This window comes from Microtus pennsylvanicus, chromosome 19 (genome assembly GCF_037038515.1).
Source record: "Microtus pennsylvanicus isolate mMicPen1 chromosome 19, mMicPen1.hap1, whole genome shotgun sequence".
Lineage (NCBI taxonomy): Eukaryota > Metazoa > Chordata > Mammalia > Rodentia > Cricetidae > Microtus > Microtus pennsylvanicus.
The window spans coordinates 2,858,012-2,877,143 of NC_134597.1; the positions used below are offsets into that span (position 1 = coordinate 2,858,012).

At 39.2% G+C, this 19,132-nt stretch overlaps 1 protein-coding gene across 15 annotated transcripts in view; it reads left to right on the plus strand.

Annotated features, from left to right (window-relative positions):
- Positions 1–19,132, plus strand: part of Ppp1r9a (protein phosphatase 1 regulatory subunit 9A) — a 280,271-nt gene that overhangs the window by 58,877 nt on the left and 202,262 nt on the right. The window lies entirely within an intron of this gene.

Genomic DNA, 19,132 nt, shown 5'->3' on the forward strand with positions numbered 1-19,132 from the left:
TTTCCAGAATCCAATTGTTTTCTCTTCTTTCTTCTGCTTCATAGAAAGCAAAGTTGTCTAATAAATTAACAAGATTTGCCCTCAGAGAGAAAACTGAGCCTTAGGAAGGCTGTTGCTTCTGTTTTCAGATAACTGATAAATCTTGGTTCTGTCGGATGCTTTGCGCTTTCCAAAATACAGTGACTAACAATATCACATGTTCCTATGAGAACCCAGTAAACTTTCAAAATAGTAACCCAGTCGCTATGTCCATTTCATTCATAAGTAGATTAGTGGGTAGCGAGTGTAGAACTAATGCAGAAGCAGATACCAGATATCTTTTAAATGGGAGAATTAACTATGAAGTTAATAATAAATAATAAAAATCAATTTGGAGGTAGGAGTTCTAGTTGGTTATCTTTCTAGGAAGTTGAGGACTCTAAGGAGCCAATGTTATTTTTAGAAATACTGGTGCCCTTTGCTAAGACTATTTGGAAATATGTGTGGCCATTGCAGTACAAAATAGTGCCAAATTTGGACAGAGTTATCCTTTAGGGCAGCAACTTGCTATTTAAAGTCCGAGTTTAAATCTCCACACAGGATTTGTTGCTTACTACTTCCATGCTTTTGTCTTAGTTGTGACTTGAGGACACATCCCAGAATGGCTTCTTGTTGATGCAGACAGTGTGCTTGGTTTGGGGCTTCCCTTCCCTTCTCTCCTTTTTCCTGTTTTTGAGACCTGCTTGTGGTGTGGTGTCCTCTGGCTGGCCCTGCAGGAGTCCTCTTCCATAGCTTCCAAATACTGGTAGTACAAGTTCGCTTCAGGACTTCCGGCTGGTTGTCTTTGCTTATCTTATGAGAAATTTGAATATTTGTTTTGTGCCTAGCAGATCTTCTGAATCCCCTGTTAACCTACTAGAGATACAAAGGAATTCCTGGGGTCTGCATACATCAGGTGACCGATTAGCCCTAATTTATATCTTACTGAACATCAGGAATGAATGAGAGAAGTCATTCTGTGTCTAGAGAGAGATGGCAGTTGGAGGGTGGATACAATTAAAACGCTGTATCTGCGTACATCACAGGAAAAGCCAATAACGTACATTTAATACACAAGAATAGTTATAATGGGGAAATTTACCTTCCTAGAACCACTTGGTTAGTCTACCAGTCACTGTTTCTTGATGTAGCATGAATATTTATAATTTGTTTATTTAATGAGGTTGATTTCTTTTGATACATTGCTCTGTATTGTAGCTCCGGCTGGTTGAAACTCTGCCTCCTGCCTCAACTGAGATTACAGGTGTGTGAGCCATCATACTTGACTGTGGATGAGGTAAAAAAAAAAAAAATTAAAAAAAGCAAAACAAAACAGCAATAGTTTCTGTTGAATCCATCTTTAAATTAACTCACATTGTGCTTTGGTGCTGTTTATGATCCCTAAATTTTATGATCCATATAACTGTTCTATCCCTTGCTGCTTCTAATTTCTCTGAATATCTACTATCAAGTGTCTGAACAATCTTTTAGGGTCTTAAAGAACTTCTTAATAAAACAAGGTTGTTACATAGTTTTATAGTAGAATATCAGTTGAAATTAATAGATTAAAATGATTCAATATTTTTATAGCTATAAAATGTTTAAGAGTTTCCCATGCTGAGAGTTTATAACTTGTGACCCTAGAGTGAACTTCTTTAATGTTTTCCTCATAAGAAAATGTTAGCTTTCTGTTTAAAGACACAGAGAAGTTATTCCTTACAAGAAAAAATAATCAAAATTCTAATTATTACTAAGTGGGATTTGACCAAAATAAGTCAAGTTAAAAACACAGACAAGTAATGAGCAACATTATTTCTCATTAAAAAAATACATCAAGCAATGCCTGTATAATTTAGAAAATGTACTTCAGAGGTATTAAAGTCGACTTGTTTTAAGCTTGATCTTGGGTACCTGAGTGGCCACTGAATCATTGACTTCTGTATTGAAGGACTAAATATGATTTCTGTTTCATATTGACACTTCTTGAATTTCTGTGTCTGGCGGTTTCTGGATAGGCGACAGGACCCTAAGAGGGAGTGCTCAGACAGAGAGCATCGCTGGTGAGCATTTGCTTTCTCTTCATGTAAACTGTGTCGGTGGAATGATTTAATTTTAAACATATGAACTCACAGCATTCAAAATTCATCTAAGGAATTGTTTAGCACAGGGAGAAAAATCTTTGCAGGATGTTTTAGGGAGTCAATATTCAGGATTACGGAGCCACAGAGCCTCTATGCGTGGACAGACATTTCTCAGCAGAGCAAAGGACGCTACGCTCCATATCAGGGTTTCTCTGTGAGAGCCAATCCTTTTGTGTGTAAACATAGCATTTTATGCATTCGGGAGGAATTTTGAATTTACCAGTTTAATAACATTAAATTTGCAATGGCCGAACATGGAGAGTTTGTAAGACTTTCTAAGTTCTAAAATACCAGATAACTTAGTTTTATAACTGTTATTTCTGTTTAATAACAGCTTGAGAAACACTTCTTAGACCATAAACTGCTTTTAATGTATTTTTAGAACTCTTTAGCTGCCAACATTAGAAGTTTCAATCACCCTGAAAAGAAACTGCACAGGTCACTTTATATCCTCGTCATACCTACCTCTCATAGCTGCCAGTGTCCTTTGTTTCTTTGCTCTGACTGCTCTATACGGTTTTTGTAAGTGGAATAACAAGTAACAGATGGCTCTTTGTATTTCTTTCTTTTAGTTTATGTCTTCAAGGTTCATCCTTGCTGTAGCATACACTGATACTTTATACTCTTTTATGGTCAGACAAGTTACCACTGTGTCAATACACTTTATTTTATATACTGTTCATTATTTCATATTCAGATTAACATTCCCCTTTTGGATATGATGGATAATACTTCTTTGAATATTTATGTATAGATGTTCATGGAGAAATAGGTTTTCATCGGTTTTTGTATGCATATCTTGATATTTTAGTATCTGGAAACATTGGTATTTCTTTTTAAAACTTATTTCTTTATAGACAGTTTCTGGATAGATACTTCCTCAATTATATCATGGAGAATATGTTACTTCCTTTCTGTGTTGCCGTGGCATACATCCGGATGGATTTACTCCGCTCACAGTTTAGGGTGTAGTCCATCCTGGTGGGAGTCGTGGTGACAGAGCTCAAGGCGGCTGAACACGTGGCATGTACAGTCAGGAGAGATGGGAGGCTGCTCTCCAGCTCCCGTCCTACAGGATTCCAGTCCATGGAGTGGGGCCACCTATGTACCTGTGTTGAGAGTGACTCTTCTACCTCAGTTAATCCTTCACAGACATGTTCACACAGTGGCTCCTTGGGGACTCCAGGTGCCGTCAGCTCCACAAAGATGTGTGCTTTCTCATCCTAAACGTAGCAGGGAAACCTTTCAGACTTCTCCTTTCTTAGGTGGCAGATGAGGTTGGGAGGTCTGAGCAGTGTGGTAAACTTTAACCACCCTCTGCACTTGTGTTCTCATTCAGCAAGGATTTATCAATGTGTTCTTTGAGACAGGGTTTGTGCAAGAGCTCGAGCTTCTTGTGTCTTCTGAACAGCCGATGCTGTTTGTAGGCCTTGAGGGATAAACCAGTAGAAGCCACCCATCAAGTCACACATGAGCACAGCGCATGCCTGAGGAGTGTCTAAGTGCTGGGGGACCTTGAAGGAGTTTCTCACTGGAGGCCAGGGTGCAGGATTTGGAGTCTAGGTAGATTTCTTACAATTGATTTTTAAGCAGCTCTCAGGAGTCACCCAGTTATTAATGCGTAAACGACAGTTGATGACAAAAGCCACTTGGAAATCAGTTTATGCTTAACTTTCTGAGTGAATGAGTTAGTTGTCAAAGTGATCAGTCAAGAGAAGGCTGCCACACTTCTTCCCTACTGTTTCTCCTTTCCCTTCCCAGCCCTGAAACACGCTGCTGATTTAACTTAAAGTAACTTTTAAATCTGACTACTTTAGTCCCAACTCTTTGGTATCAGAAAAAGTTAGATTTCTGTTCCTTGTGTAAGCGCTGACTGAGATGTGTGCCTCTGGAATCCTCGCCATTGCCATTGTTTCCAGCTGAGTGCTTGCCAAGGGATCCTGGGCCTGGAAAACCACGCTAACAGCTGCCAGGAAAACACAATAAACTTTGCTCATCTGTTGAAAATTTCAGGATTTAAAAATTGATCCACATGTAAGTTTTTTTCATCCGTTTTAAGCCCTCATTTCCTTTAAAGACCGGTTTGTGGACTGGGTGTCTTGTTAGAGGCCTGTAATTCCAGTCTTTAAGAGGCTGAGTCCAAGAGGGTTGAGACTTGAGGCTAGCCTGGCTCACAAAGGAAACAGAAAAACAAAACCTCATCTTATTGCCTTCATTAAAAATTTTTCCTCACAGCTGGGTGGTGGTGACACAAGCCTTTAATCCCAGTACTGGGAAGGCAGAGGCAGGCGGATCTCTGTGAGTTTGAGGTCAGCTTGATCTATAAGAACTAGTTCCAGAACAGGCACCAAAGCTACACAGAAACCCTGTCTCAAAAACACAAATGTTTTTCCCTCACACTATTGTTTTTGTACAAAAGAACCTGTTACCTGTCTTGTGTTGTCACCATAATTTGGGTCCAGATTAAAATAGAGAGATTTGTGTTATAGTCATACTTACCCTGGTGCACACTGAGGGAGACTGTGACCGGAATGACAGTGCAGATTTCCTCTTAAACTCGGCTGCAAATTCACTTCCTAGCCTCATGCAAGCCAATTAAGGCTCTACTCTGGCCTTCACTAGCTCCTTATTGTCTGTGATGGCTCCCCTTAGTGATCAGTTGACTACGTCTGAGTTAACTAAAACCCCAGCAACTGGGTACAGCTTAATTAAATAATTTGTTGTGAAATGATACACTTTTACTTTTTTATTTATTTGGTTTTTATGGACAAGGTTTCTCTGTGTAGCCTGACTACCATGGAATTCACTTTGTAGACCAGGCTGACCTCTTACTCAGATTTGAAGGTCAATGTTTAAGGCAGATCTTTTGAGGTGTGAAGATCCACCTTCGAGCTGGGCCACACCTTCTGCTGGCAGCCTCTATAAAGGACAAGGAACAAGGATGCTTACTTTCTTTGCCTGATTGCTTTTGCTGGCAAATCCATTTTTAGCTGGTATTAGAACCTGCTTCTTCAAGATTCTGGCGGATCGTGAAGACCAATTTAACAACTATTAGCTTTCTGGACTTTCCATTGGTAAATGACTTTTGTTGGATTAGCTGAACAGTAACCTTTAAAAACACTCTTAATACATCTCCTTTCTCCAGCTCTGCCTTCTTCCTTCCTTCCTTCCTTCCTTCCTTCCTTCCTTCCTTCCTTCCTTCCTTCCTTCCTTCCTTCCTTCCTTTCTTTTCTTTCATTTTTCTTGCTATCTTACTATAGATATATTCCTTCAGTTTTATGTCTCTAGAGAGTCCTGGCTAATACAATGCCTAAAGAATTTTATTTTGAAAGCCAGTTTATTATTATTTTGTGTATGTGTTTGCTATATATGTGAGTGTGTATGCTTAAGTGTGCATTTGAAGGTCAAGGAACAAGTTTGTTTAATTCCCCCAGGGATTAATCTCAGGTTGCTGAGCTTGCATAGCAAGCTCCAGCAGCCATTGTGCCATTGCACCAGCCCCATATGCCTACTTCTAATTCATAAGTGCAGTTATTGTTTTTTTATACATCCTTGGCTTTCTGGTCTACTCATTATTCATGGTCGTGTTATTTTTATTTGGTGGCTTGTCTGTTCTGAGTTGTAGTTGCAGATATATAAGTGGGTAAGATTCACGTTGACTTAGCTTTCATGATTTATTATATCGATGCAACAACATATCGCCAGGGAGAAGGGAAACAGCCTTTCCTAGATGAAGCAGTGCATTCCTAACCTATGCTGCTAATGCTTTTCTTCCACTACAGATGGGACAGGCTGCTCATGCTCTGGCAGTGACCTCTATGCTGGCCATGCCTTAGCTGCTATGATGGTTCTTTGTGCAAATATTTTCTCAACCTTCCATTTGTCACAAGTAGCTCAGCGCTATCCCGTGAGTAATAGATTTACGATTCCTGTAGCATTAGCAGAGAGCCTAGGATGTTAACTTGTTCCAGCTGTGTTTCCTGGGGTTGGCTTTCCTTTGCAGGCACTGGCCTCTCTAAGCAAGAAGAAATAAGTGGCAAATTAAGTCGATTCTCTATCCCGCGTGCTGGCATGGCTCCGAGAAGACTGATCTGAAGATAGATTGAGAGCACCTGAAATGTCTTTGGGTTTTCATCACCCAAATGTTATTGCCACGTCATGAGGCTGCTCGTATGCCAACAAGGAGGCCACAAGTTAGAAAGTAGAGGGGCTTGATAAAAAGCTATCCCCATTTAAAGTTAATCCACACTTCCTCACCATAGGCTCCTTTTCCTCACAGTCTCTTGAAGTGTATGAAGACCAAGTGAGTAGGTGCTTAAAGGCAAGAAAATGCTTCCAGAGTGATTTAAAACAATAACTGGAAGTTGAAATTACTCAATACTTATGTTTCCTTGGCTCAAACCAGTTCTGAGATTTCATTTCCATCTTCTTTTTTTTTTTTTCCTTTATGAGCTTTTCGATGCTTGTCTGTTATCCTGTGGGGAAAGAAGAAATACTAAATACTAGACTAAGAACTGCATCCCCCACTTTGTGAAATCCACTGCTGATATTTATGTATTTTGGGGAGTGCTGTTTGCTGGGGGGTCTCTGCCATACATTGTGCACTGCATTTGACAAGGGCCTGTTAGTGGAGTGCAGGGGTGCTGGCATCCAACTGTGTCTGCAGATATGGAATTAGATTGGGAAGAGATTACAGATTAAAGAGCATCTTGGGTAGAATCAAGCATTAGGACATGCATGGGGAACTCTGGTCAACTGGATTTGATTGATTTTAATGTGCCCGATGGAACCTTGGGGTTTGGAAATTACTGTTTTTTTATTTTTGGCATAATAACCAACTAGTCTTGATTACTAAGGAGAGATTTTAAAAGCATATGCTAGTTAGAAGACTGCTTAGGAGATGTAGCGTATTATAAGTTAAAAGAATAGATGCACTGAGAGCTAAGGAAGTTTGGGACAAGCTTTCCCTTGACATGTAGTTAGATAAGACAGAAGTGGACAATATAGGTGTGGGGAACTTAACGTGTTAGTGGAAGAGGGGATCAGATTAATATGAGCACAAATAATTATCAAGTAAGAATAATCACATCAAAAGAGCATTTGTAAGTGTAGAAGGTGGAAGCCTGGGAGATGAGGGAGGCAGGAAGGGAGAGAGCATGAGTTTGTAAATTATACGGCTTTAGATTTAGAGAATCTCACCTTAGGAAGGTGAGAGTTTTTTTTTCCCCATAATATTCCTCCCTGAATAAGGAATCCTGGGTTGGAAAATAAGATTATTTTGCACTTCAGTCTTTGTCCACATGTTCAATAAATACACATGAGGCTGTAAAATGTTCTATATGGATTTGATTAGGCTATGTAAGTCTGTACATGCTTTGGAGCAGTGAAGATAAAATGCTAATATATAACTATTAATTTGAGGGGCTAGGGAGATGTCTCAGCAATTAGAGCACTCAACACTTTTGCAGAGGACATAGGTTCAGTTCCCAGCATCAACAGGGTGTCTCACAACTGCCCTTATCTCTAGTTCCAGGAGATCTGACCCTCTTCTAATCTCAGAGGCAACCAATCATGTATGTTGTGCTTGGAAAAATTCATGTATGTATATGTACCTGCAGGAAATACTCATATGCATGAAATAAAAGTAATAAATCATTTTTGAAAAGTAATACTGACTTAAGGAAGTACAGTGCTGTGCTGAACCGTTTTGTTTTGGCTCTTCCTGTGGTGATGGTGGGGCTTTGGAGATCAGGTGTGTAGGGCTGGCTGAGCTGAGTATGTTTTGGGGGTTCTTCAGTGAAGTGTAACATGGATCACCCGAAGAGCTTGTTAAAATTAAATACCTTTTGAGGTTCTGGTTTTGGAAGGAGGGACAGAGGACCAGTTTTAATCTCTGAAAATAGTTGTGGCAGTTCTGAGGTAAATGAAGACATTTTAGTGGAAGGTACTAGGATTGTCATAAATGGAGAGACAGAAACTATGGAGTAATTTTGCATGCAGGCAGCGGAGTTAGTGTTAGTGGAGAGTGAACTACCTGTCCTGCAGAGGAGTTAGTGTTAGACAGGTGGAGAGTGACCTTCCTGTCCTACAGCGGAGTTGCTCAGATAGCCAAGCAGAAAGAGCTGCCTGGTAAAAGTAGATCTTTTCTGTTGAGCTGGGTACATTTGTGTGAGTGTGGGTGACATGCAAGAGGAGGATATGGCAGAGAGAACAAGCACATGGCCTTTTCTTCTCATTACCTCACAACATTGGGGCACTTATGGATTTCTCTCGCGAAGTTCATTTAACACAGCGTCATTCTTGTTTCTTTCTAAAAGATCATTGACATTCTTGGTTTATTTTCTCAACTTTTGGGAAATGAACATAAATGCCTTGACACGGCAAGTAGTATTGTCACCTACTCTAGATGTCCGTTGAGACTGTCCAGTAGAGCGTATTAAAATAATTCCCAACCAAATGGAGCGCTCCTAACCATCATGTGATTTCTGACCACAACACTGGCTTGTTTGGCTCTGTTCCCTGTGTTTCTTCCTGTTTACCTGTAGAATTCGGCATCTCATCTGTCCACTTTGTCACTGATCCTCGTCCTCGTGTGTGTTTGAGACCCTCAAAGCACTTTCCACATAATCTTACCTAGCATTTTTACATTTTCAAAAGTTAATTCTACTTTTTCTTAATTTGGAAAACATATACTTCTTTGCACTAGTTTAAAAAGGTGTAGATATACAAAACTTCTTGTCCCTAAATCAAATAATCAGTGAGATTGTACTTAATCCTCAAAATTGCAATAAATCACAGTGATAGAGGAAGTTTAGTCTAGTAGCTCATTCACAGATGAAGAAAAATCTGGTAGATGGAGACCCTTCACCAAGGGCAGACTTGATAAAAGTTAAACATGTCTGCTCACCTCTGGAGAAGCTGGCTGTCTTTGAAACTGCACTGCATGAGTGGGTGAGGCCTAACACAAAGGGACTCACTCCTAAACACACTCAGAAATGCGCAGGCCGCGTTGAATCCCCTGAAACCTCCACTCTGTACAGACAGTTTCCAGCACATGAGCTGCTCATATTTCAGAAGTTTATGTGTGAGACAGCTGCTTGGAACTCAGGACCCCCTCACTCCCCCCCGCCCGTTATTGAAACAATATAAGGAATATTGGCCGTGTTCCCAGGCCAACTCACAAACCTTTTTTTTTTAAACCCAAAATGTACTTTTATTAACTGTACAGTTTTATTTTATTAACTTGACAGTTTTGTTTCTGTGAGAAAATACATTGAAATCATCTGAAAAAGACGGGTTGTCTGTTTATGCTTATCTGGCTGGAGTCTTCCTAGAAAATATCACTGGGTATGTTGGAAGTCAGAATTTATTAGCTATACTTGTAATTAGTTCTTTTTTTCCCAACTAAAAAGCAGTAAATTGTAGGTTCATGTGTGTTGATTGTTTCCGAAGGTGACCTCAGTTTCTTTTCTTGGTCTTTTTTATCATCTCTTCCTGTAAGTTAGAGGTTGTTTGTATAAATTTGGCCATGAAATGGCTAGTGTTCCCATATTATAGAACTTGAACTAATTGGTAATTTTATTTTATGTCTAAAAGACATTGACTTAAAAGTAAGTTTGTTTTTTAAAAAATAAATTGTTATTTCACAGGGATGCTGATGATTGGTGTTGTACAGAGCAAAATCTTAAAATGTTAAAAAGTATATGTAAATCATCTCCACTGTCTCAGTGGGTGGGTGCACTCCTCGTGGTCCCGACATCTTTGCTCATGTTCTCACTCTTTCTGCTCCTCATTGGGACCTTGGGAGCTCAGTCCAGTGCTCCAGTGTGGGTCTCTGTCTCTATCTCCATCCATCGCCAGATGCGAGTTCTAGGATGATATGCAATATATTCGTCAGTATTAGCATGGGATAAAACTGGACTCTCGGAACATGGCGAACAATGAGGGCTGATGAGACGCCAAGGACATTGGCACACGGTTTTGATCCTACGCAATGTGCTGGCTTGGTGGGAGCCTAGCCAGTCTGGATGTTCACCTTCCTAGATATGGATGGAGGGGGGAGGACCTAGGACTTACCACAGGGCAGGGAACCCTGACAGCTCTTTGGACTGGAAAGGGAGGGGGAGAGGAGTGGGGGGAAGGGGAGAGGGGTGGGAGGAGGGGGAGAAGAGTGGGAGGAGGGGGAGAAGAGTGGGAGGAGGGGGAGGGAAATGTGAGGCTGGTGGGAGGAGGTGGAAATTTGTTTTTTTTTCTTTTCTTTATCCTCCTTTTATCAATAAAAAAAAGTATATGTAAATAATTACAGCATTATAGATTGTATTTTGTTTTTTGCAGACTGAGAATGCTCATTTCGTTTCCTGGCTGCCTAGACCCTAATAATCACACAGAAACTATATTAATTACGACACTGACAGATGTCTCAGGCATATTTCTACCTAGCTCTTACATCTTAAATTAACCTATTTCTATTAATCCATGTATCACCATGAGGCTGTCAACTACTGGTAAGGTTTGGCATCTGTTGTAGGAGCTGCAGGCCTCTTCCCACAGCCCGGCTTCTATTGAGGGAGCTGCGGGTTGCATTCCGCCACCCAGCTCCCACCACCAAATAGCTTTACCCAAAATAACAACATACAAACTGCATTCATTTAAACACTGCTTGGCCCATTAGTTCTAGCCTCTTACGGGCTAATTCTCATATCTTGCCTAACCCATTTTTAGTAATCTGTGTAGTACCAGTCTTACCAGGAAAGATTCAGCATGTCTGACCTGGCGGCTTGCTTTATCACGTCTGCCCGGGAGAGGGGAGCATGGCCTCGCATCTGCCCCAGAGAGGAGAGCTATCCAGTCTGAGCTCACTTCCTCTTCCTCCCAGCATTCTGTTCTGTTTACTCCTCCTACCTAATTTTCTACCTATCAGGGCCAAGCAGTTTCTTTATTTTTTAACCAATGACGTTCCTCCATCAGGCATCTCTCTCCTTTGGCAGCTACATGGTATCTCTCTGACTCTGCCTACTCTTTCTCTAAATCTCTGTTCAGATTTCCTGCCTGGCTTTGCTCTGCTAAGTCATTGGCTGAAACAGCTTTATTCATCAACCAATAAAAGCAATACATACACAGAAGGATATCCTACATCAGTCTTAATTCTGCAGAATTGTAGAACCACACAGGTTGAGTTGCCTGTTATGTTGTGAATATGCTTTATTATTAAATTATATTTTGTATTGGTTGGTTATACCTTACCAATTTTTAAGTTTAAAACATCCTGTTTAGGACTGATAAGAAAGAGCCAAAATACAGTGGCCTTTGTCTGTAATCCCAGTACTTAGGAGAAAGGAGCCAGAGAATCAAGTGTTCAAGGTCCTCCTCTGAGCTGGCGCAGAGCTGGGCTAAATGAGACCCTGTGTTAACTCTTTGTTGCTGTCTCTCAACCCCCCCCAAAGTAAAAATTAAGGCTCTCTTAGGTTGCTCTTTATGGAATGCTATATCTTGATGGGATTGCTATTTCCTTGGAAGGAATTAAGGATCAGAAACCTCTTATTAATTTAACCATCTACATTACTTTTTATTTATTTAATATTCATTATACATATGGTTCTCTTCTAGTTTGGAATATTATAGTCACCAAACAGACATGGTCACTTCAAATGTCATATTCTTGCTAGTAAAAAAACAGAGACTAAATCATAATGAAGAAGTGTGTGGGGATATTTTGTAAAAGTTGATGTAACTTAGTCAGTAGATTGATTGAAACTAGGAGAATCCAATAAGTCAGAAGTCAAAGCTGTGTTTTGGGTCCAAACAACTGGAGGCTTGTAGTTATCTTTCTTTACTGGGGGGAAGATTGAAGGAGACGGAGGCTTGAGGAGCAGGGGGCTGGAATCAAGCACTTGTTTTTACATATTGAATTTGAGATACTTGTTGGAATTGAAACTGGATATTCAGTAGGCATTAAGGAAACAGTTCTGCATTATAAAGATAAAGTTTGACAGGAAGACTTTGAAGGCAGAAGTCCTGGTATATATAATTCGTTATCGAAGGTGGAGAGTTCAGGAGTCAGCAAAGGAGAGCAAGCACAGCAACCCCTTATCATCCAGGAGTGCTAAATGGATGCTGCCCTGCAAACCAAGCTTAAACACGTTTCAAGAAAATGGGAGCATTGGTTCCTTAAATGCTGTGCATCATTGAGCTAGTATGAGAATTAATCATGGCGGAGGCCATTGAAGGCCTTGTGATGTCTGATTAGAGTTGTTGCTATGAACAGAAGTTTGTCACAATGAAGGCAGTGGAGGACCTCAAGTTCATGGGTCATATTTCCTGTTTCATGCAAAAGGTGAGGAAAGAGGGGAGATGGATCAGATCAGGAATGATAGACCTTGCAGAGAAAGTTGGCTTAGGCATGTGGGATAAAGGACGTCTTGGAGGTAGTTTTAGAGCATGTTTGTAATGTGAAAGGCTAAGAGAGGGTGATTGAGCATCTGGTCAAAATGGAGAAGTTCATGGTCGTCATCCTGACCTGGGCAATAAAGTGGTTGTGTAGGACATTTTGCTAAGAAATAATCTAGAAGGAAGTGTTTCACTTTCCGAGATCTAGTAGATATGGTGCCTGTATGTTTTTAATCAAATTGTGATTATGGAGCATAGTGAGTTTTTATGTTGCCCATAAATGCTTATGGAAGGATAAATGTCTGATAGATAGTGCATGTTACAGACTTTCCCTTCAGCAGGTTTCTGAAACCCCGATAAATCATTGCAGGTGTGAATAGTACTTCTCCTATGCCCTTCTTTCCTTAGAGGCTTCTTTATACTTCTGCATTGCAACTAATTCCTCAAAATATTTCCTGTCTTCATTTTTTTTTCTTGAGTGCTTTCCCCCAAACAAACACCAACTACATTTAGAATGAAAAAGTGACAAAGTACAAGGGGAGTCTGAATACCTCAACTTTTCTACGTTTCTGGAAATTCTAGATGGAGTTATTTTTATTATTATTATGACATAGATATATTCAGAGTAGTATTAACTCTTGAGACATCAGAATTTTAATGGAAGACTTGAGTTATTAAGTTACATTTATGGAGCTTTCTGAGCGAATTCTCAAGTGACAGTCTGTTTACTATTAGAATTTAGTTGCTTGAACAAACTCCTCTGTGTTTATAAGTCAAATTAAATTTGTTTGTAAGTCTACCACGTCTATGCAATTCCAGATCAGAGCTTTATTTTTCAGCTATAAGTTCCATTGTTTTCAGTTTAATAATGAATAGGCATATTCTGTATTGCTCCATCACTGTGTACTTATAAGGTAGTATGGTCACGGAACTCTCACTTCATGAACTTTGTTGGAGATTTCCAAATGGGATGAGTATGTATCTGTATCTCCCTTATAATTTAGCACAACATAATGAGCACTCTTGGTACATGCAAAGTTCTGGCAGGAATTTTAGGTTATTTCTACATAATACAAACTTCATTTTAGTTTTTAGAGAAGTGTTTTCATTTGACTTGTAATTACTAGTAGTCCTGTTACAAAGGGCACCCCATGGAAGATCCCACCGGACCTTGTATAGAGTTATTACTTCTTAATTTTCCACAAGTAATATATTACATTCTTCCTCGTGGCTTAGGTGGAAGAGGAAGATTTGTTACTTGATTTTTTCTTGAATTGTCACTGTCTTCTGCACTTTTGTGTATTTCTGTGTGCTTTCCTCAGAAGAAACTTAATTACTTTCTAGGATGAAAAAATGATATGGGAAAGGAAAAAGAATAGCTGTGACATAATTATTAAAATATGCTTCAAAAATATTTGATTGATTAGATGTTAATATTTCTAGTTTATCTTATAGTGGGGTTATCTGAAACCATGCTTTGTGCAGAAGAGGGCCTGGTTATTTAGGAGGCCATGCGATATGAAAGAGTGCTGGATTTAGGAGATGGGTCTCGGTTCATTCCTCTTTATAACCCCTACTTCATGATGGTAGTGAAGGCATGTAATGATTAATACTTTTGTGATATCAAGGGCCTGCTTTCTGGTACTTAGCTTTTTTTTTTCTTTCTATGTACAAAATCAGAATGATAGAACCAAATAGTGACCAAAGTTGTTTTAAGCATTCAGATAGATCAATGGGAACTTTGGTTATCACACAGTGGAAACATCGTTATGTGTGTGCTCATTCAGAGCCTTTTACCCTATGTTCTTCCTCATCTTCCCCTTTGCTTTTCAATGCCTGATTGGCAATGGCTTCTTCTTTTAAACCTTTATTGAAATACAGTTGACCACTAATATACTGCATGTGTATAAAACTTGCTAATTAAAAGTTAGTGCAGAATTTGTACCCCATGGGATTATCAAAGCAATCAGGATAATGGCTACATCTCCATCTTTTCACCCCAAATTTCTTTGAGCTTTTCTGCATATATTTATACTTAGGTTTGGTACATGGCCAGTTTTGTAGAGGGAGATTTCACAGAAAGAGTAGATCTAGGGGTAAACTGAAGGCAGTGCCAGGACTTACTCTTCATGTTTTTCTCAGGGTGTCCTGTCTTTATTCTTCCCTTTGTACAGTACAGCACAGATGCCACAGATGTGCTGGAGGAGCAGGACAGGAAGTCAGCGGTGACCTTTGCTCATACCAAGGTGCCATGCTTTGGGAGACCGTTAGAGTTAAGGGATAGCTTTGAGACCTTCCCTTTGATGTGTAATGCTATCTGTAGGGATTTGGTTTTGTATGTACAAATAGTCGTTAATGGATTTACTTATGAATTTTTGATTTTACTATGGCAGGAGAGTAATACCAATTCAGTAGAAATAATGGTTTGAATTTTGACCTTGTGCTACGATGTTCCATAATTTAAGTATATTGACTGCATTTTTGTATTTCTTTTCATTATACCAGGCGATTCTTCATCAGTGAGTCCCTACGCTCTTGTCAACTGAGGAATTTACCCCGTTACATTTTTAATATTTATTTTGATGAGTACGAGTGTTGTGCTTGTGTTTATTTTGTGTACCCTATGGGTTCAGTGCTGATGAAGCCGAAGGGGGTGTTGGGTTCCCTGGCATTGGAGTTACAGTGGGTGCTGGGAGACAGGTCCCTGTCCTCTACAGAGCATCAGACATTTTTAATTGCAACCCTGGTGTCCTCTGTTCTTAAATCATGGAATTTTTGTTATGAATGATTGCAGGATTCTCTCCAGTGCTTATATTCCATGTACTGAGCTGACCATTAATGTATTATAAGTTGTTAGTTTGGTGAATTATATTCTTGAAAAAACTAAATTAACTGTGCATCTTTGGGTGAAGTCACACATGACCAAAATATATTATCTTTTAAAATACTGTTTGAGCTGGGCGGTGGTGGAGCACACCTTTTATAGGCAGGTGAATCTCTGAGTTTGAGGCCAGCCTGGACTACAGAGTGAGTTCCAGGATAGACACCAAAACTATACAGACAAACCCTGTCTCGAAAAACCAAAAGAAAAAAAATACTGTTTGATTTAATTTTCCGATTTGAATGATGAATTCTTTCATATTTGTATATACCCCAGAATTTTTTTCTTGTCTTTGTTTTAAATTTTATATTTTTTGTTAGTTTTTTTTTTTTTTTTTTTTTTTTTTTTTTTTTTTTTTTTTTTTTAGTTTCGATAGACCTCAAACATGGGACCTCTTTCCTGGGTTCTGGAATAATTGAATGGTGAAAGGCACTACCATGTCTAGCTTCCCTTTAGTTTTGAAGAGGGTTCACAATCTTGTAGGATTTTAGGGCAGTAATTTTTGTCTTTTCTTAATTCAAAGATTACTGTATTTTCCTGTCAGTATTGTCCACGAACCCATCGTTCCTTCATAGACTTTGGCTGATCCAAGGAACTTCCTGCCTTCAGTGATTTTGAGTAATTCATTATGATGTGTGAGGAGCCCTTTCTTCCGTGTGCCTTGTTCAGGAGCAGCTTTGTCGAGCTTTTTCTGTGAGTTTACACCATTCATGAAATGTGAACATCGTCTGTCATTATTGTCTCCAAATTCATCTCTTCCCCTGACCTTTCCTTCCTCTCCATTGGGATTCATGTCACAAATGGACTTGCTCAAGACTGTCTTGTTCATGATGTTCTTTTTATTGCTTAAATTTCTTTTCTTTTATGTGTTTTATTTTTAATGTGTTGTTTAATAAATGTTTCTTCTGCATCGTCTTCTCTGCTGTTTATTTTATCCCTTGTATTTCTTACTGAAAACTGATTATCTTTCCTATTCATGCTTTTTCCTAAATTTTTGGCCCGGTAGATGCACTTACAATGCCAGCTTCACCACCTTGTCTGTTATTTCAAAAATGTTCATCTTCTCTGGGTTTCATTTGTGTGATTTTTTTTACCCCCAATATAAATGGTTCAAAGCTCTGCTACTTTAAGCTATTGAGAATTATTGGTTAGATTTGGGCATTATGGATCCTTTGTGGTAGATGGTTTTGTATTTCTGTAGGTCCTTTTTTTGAAACAGGATGCCATGTATCCCAGGTTAGCTTAAACCTGTCATATGGCAGAAAGTGACTTGGAACTCTTGATCCTTCTGGTGGGGTCTAGGCATGTCAGCATCATGCCTGGATCCTTTAATTTTAAAATTCAAAAAATTGTATTTATTGTTACTTTCAAATCATTTCTCTCAGATTTAAATTTTTTAAAAAGTAGGTGAAGTGCAGGCAGTATTTGATCAATGACTTATTCTTTACTATGGAATCAAGGGATTTATGAGTATTTAATTTGTTTAAAGTTGATGATGTTTTCCAGTGTGGCAGGAATGAATGCATACATCCTAGAGGGAAATGTCCCTTGACCTCTGGCTCATGCTATTCTTAAATTAAGTTTGTGATGAGATAATAGATCTAAATAGTTAGCTAAAATGTTAATTTAGAAATGATGTCTTAAACAGGACACAAGAGTCAAACAGATAAATTTGACTTTGTGAAAAGTTAAGCCTTCTTATAAAAAAATAATTTCAGGAAATGAATATGAAAGCTAGGGAATATTTAAAAAATATTTGCTATATACATATTGATCAGAAAAGGCGTTTGAAGACTTTCAAAGAACTTCTGCAAATGTGCCAGGATTTCAGAGTGTCAGTGTTTAGTGATCTTGTGTTATTTGTGCTGGTGTGGTTTTCACTGTGCGTAATTCATTTCAAGCTTCTTTAAGACACTGTCTTTATAAGAATCTGGAAAATGATTGGCTTATTATTTCTTCACATGCCTTTTCTGACTCTGTCTTTCTGCTTCATGGATTCTAATTGAATCAGACTGTTTAATGCTGTCCCTCGTTGTTAACATAAAAAAACCTGGAGGCCCTGGCCGTGGCCTCCCATGTATCTGTTTCCATCTTTGCTAGTAGTTTCGGCTTGAACTGAATTTTCCTTTTGACTAGTATGTTTTTATCCACACAAGTGCTATTTACTTTTCTGTTTTCTTTTAAAAATAATGTTCCCATTTTGTTTTAAATACTAAAGCTGTTTGTATTTAGCTGAATTAAAATGTACTTGATCTTTCTGGTCATCTAATGCATTATTTTGTCTGTCTTGGGGTTATTCTGGTTTGTATTTTTAACCTATTTAGGAATCACATTTCCCCCCCTTTTTTTCTTGTGTTTTTGTTTTGATTTTCAAGACAGGGTTTCTCTGTATAACAGCCCCGGTTGTCTTGGAATTTGCTTTGCATACCAGACTGGCTTCAAACTCAGATTTGCCTGACTCTCGCTCCCAACTTCTGGGATTAAAGTCCTGTGCCACCACACCAGGCCACATTTTTCACTTTTTATTCATTACCGGATTTAGAATGGGTGTTGGATAGTCTGTGTTATGATGCTTAGTGTCTTAACTATTCTCTTCTTTAATCTTCTTCAAGTCCCTTCTAGGTTACTGTGGTTTAACTTGATTTTCTGGAGATTTTTTATTCAAAGCTTTTTTGGGGTAGATCTCATAACACCTTTAAGCAGGGTAGATTAGCTCTGCCTTTGTGTGAATTCCCTGGCGTTTGAGTTCTTATACTTTAGGCTACTGGGACTTGATGGCTCTAACCCAGGGAGAACATTCAGAATTATCCAGTTGACGCACCCTGCTAGTACTCTGCCCAATCTCGTCACTTTTCTCTCTCCTGACACAGACTTTAAAGTTGACCATAGATTCATAGACTCTAGGGATCTCTGCACAGATATCTGGAACTTTCTCCATTTTGCTTCAGATTTCCTAACAATGTGCCCCACAAACTTCAGTTTCTTAATGCCTCCTCTCAGCTCAGTGAGATTCACAGGCACCACAGGAAGTGCGAGGTGGGAGGAGTTGCACACATGCCACAGGACCACAGGACGTGCGTGGTGGAATTAGATGCACACGCACACAGGAAGTGCATGGTGGGAGGAGATGCTCACGCACCACAGGAAGTGTGTGTTGGGAGGAGATACACACGCACACAGGAAGTGCCTGATGGGAGGAGATGCTCACGCACACAGGAAGTGTGTGGTGGGAGGAAAGTTTCATTCTGCCTATTTACTTAGGGGATAAGGGGCTAAATTTTCTGTTGTCTCAGTGTGTGCAAAATTATTTTTCTTCCTAATTTTGTAGTTTACCGTAAAGGGCATGCGGAATTTTATTTTTTCCATTATACCAGAAGTAGAAATGGTCTTGTTTTTAAAACAGGTGTTTAATCATGATCTTAGCTTAGAATACATATAATCTGAGGTTATTTTTGTTGTCCTGTTAGTAAGTTATGGGCGGTATCCTTTTGTACCTTTTTTATTGAAAGAAGTTCCGTATGGTACGTCAGTATAAAAAATAGTTAAAAACTCCTTGCTTTCATTTAAATGAGGTTTAGCTCTCTGATGTTGTCTTTCTAGCCCTGAATTAGTCGTGAACTTCTGAAAATAAAATCTGAAGACCAGTGAACTATTTACCTTTCTCATTTTACATATGAGGAGAGAGACTCCCAGAAGGGTCAGATGT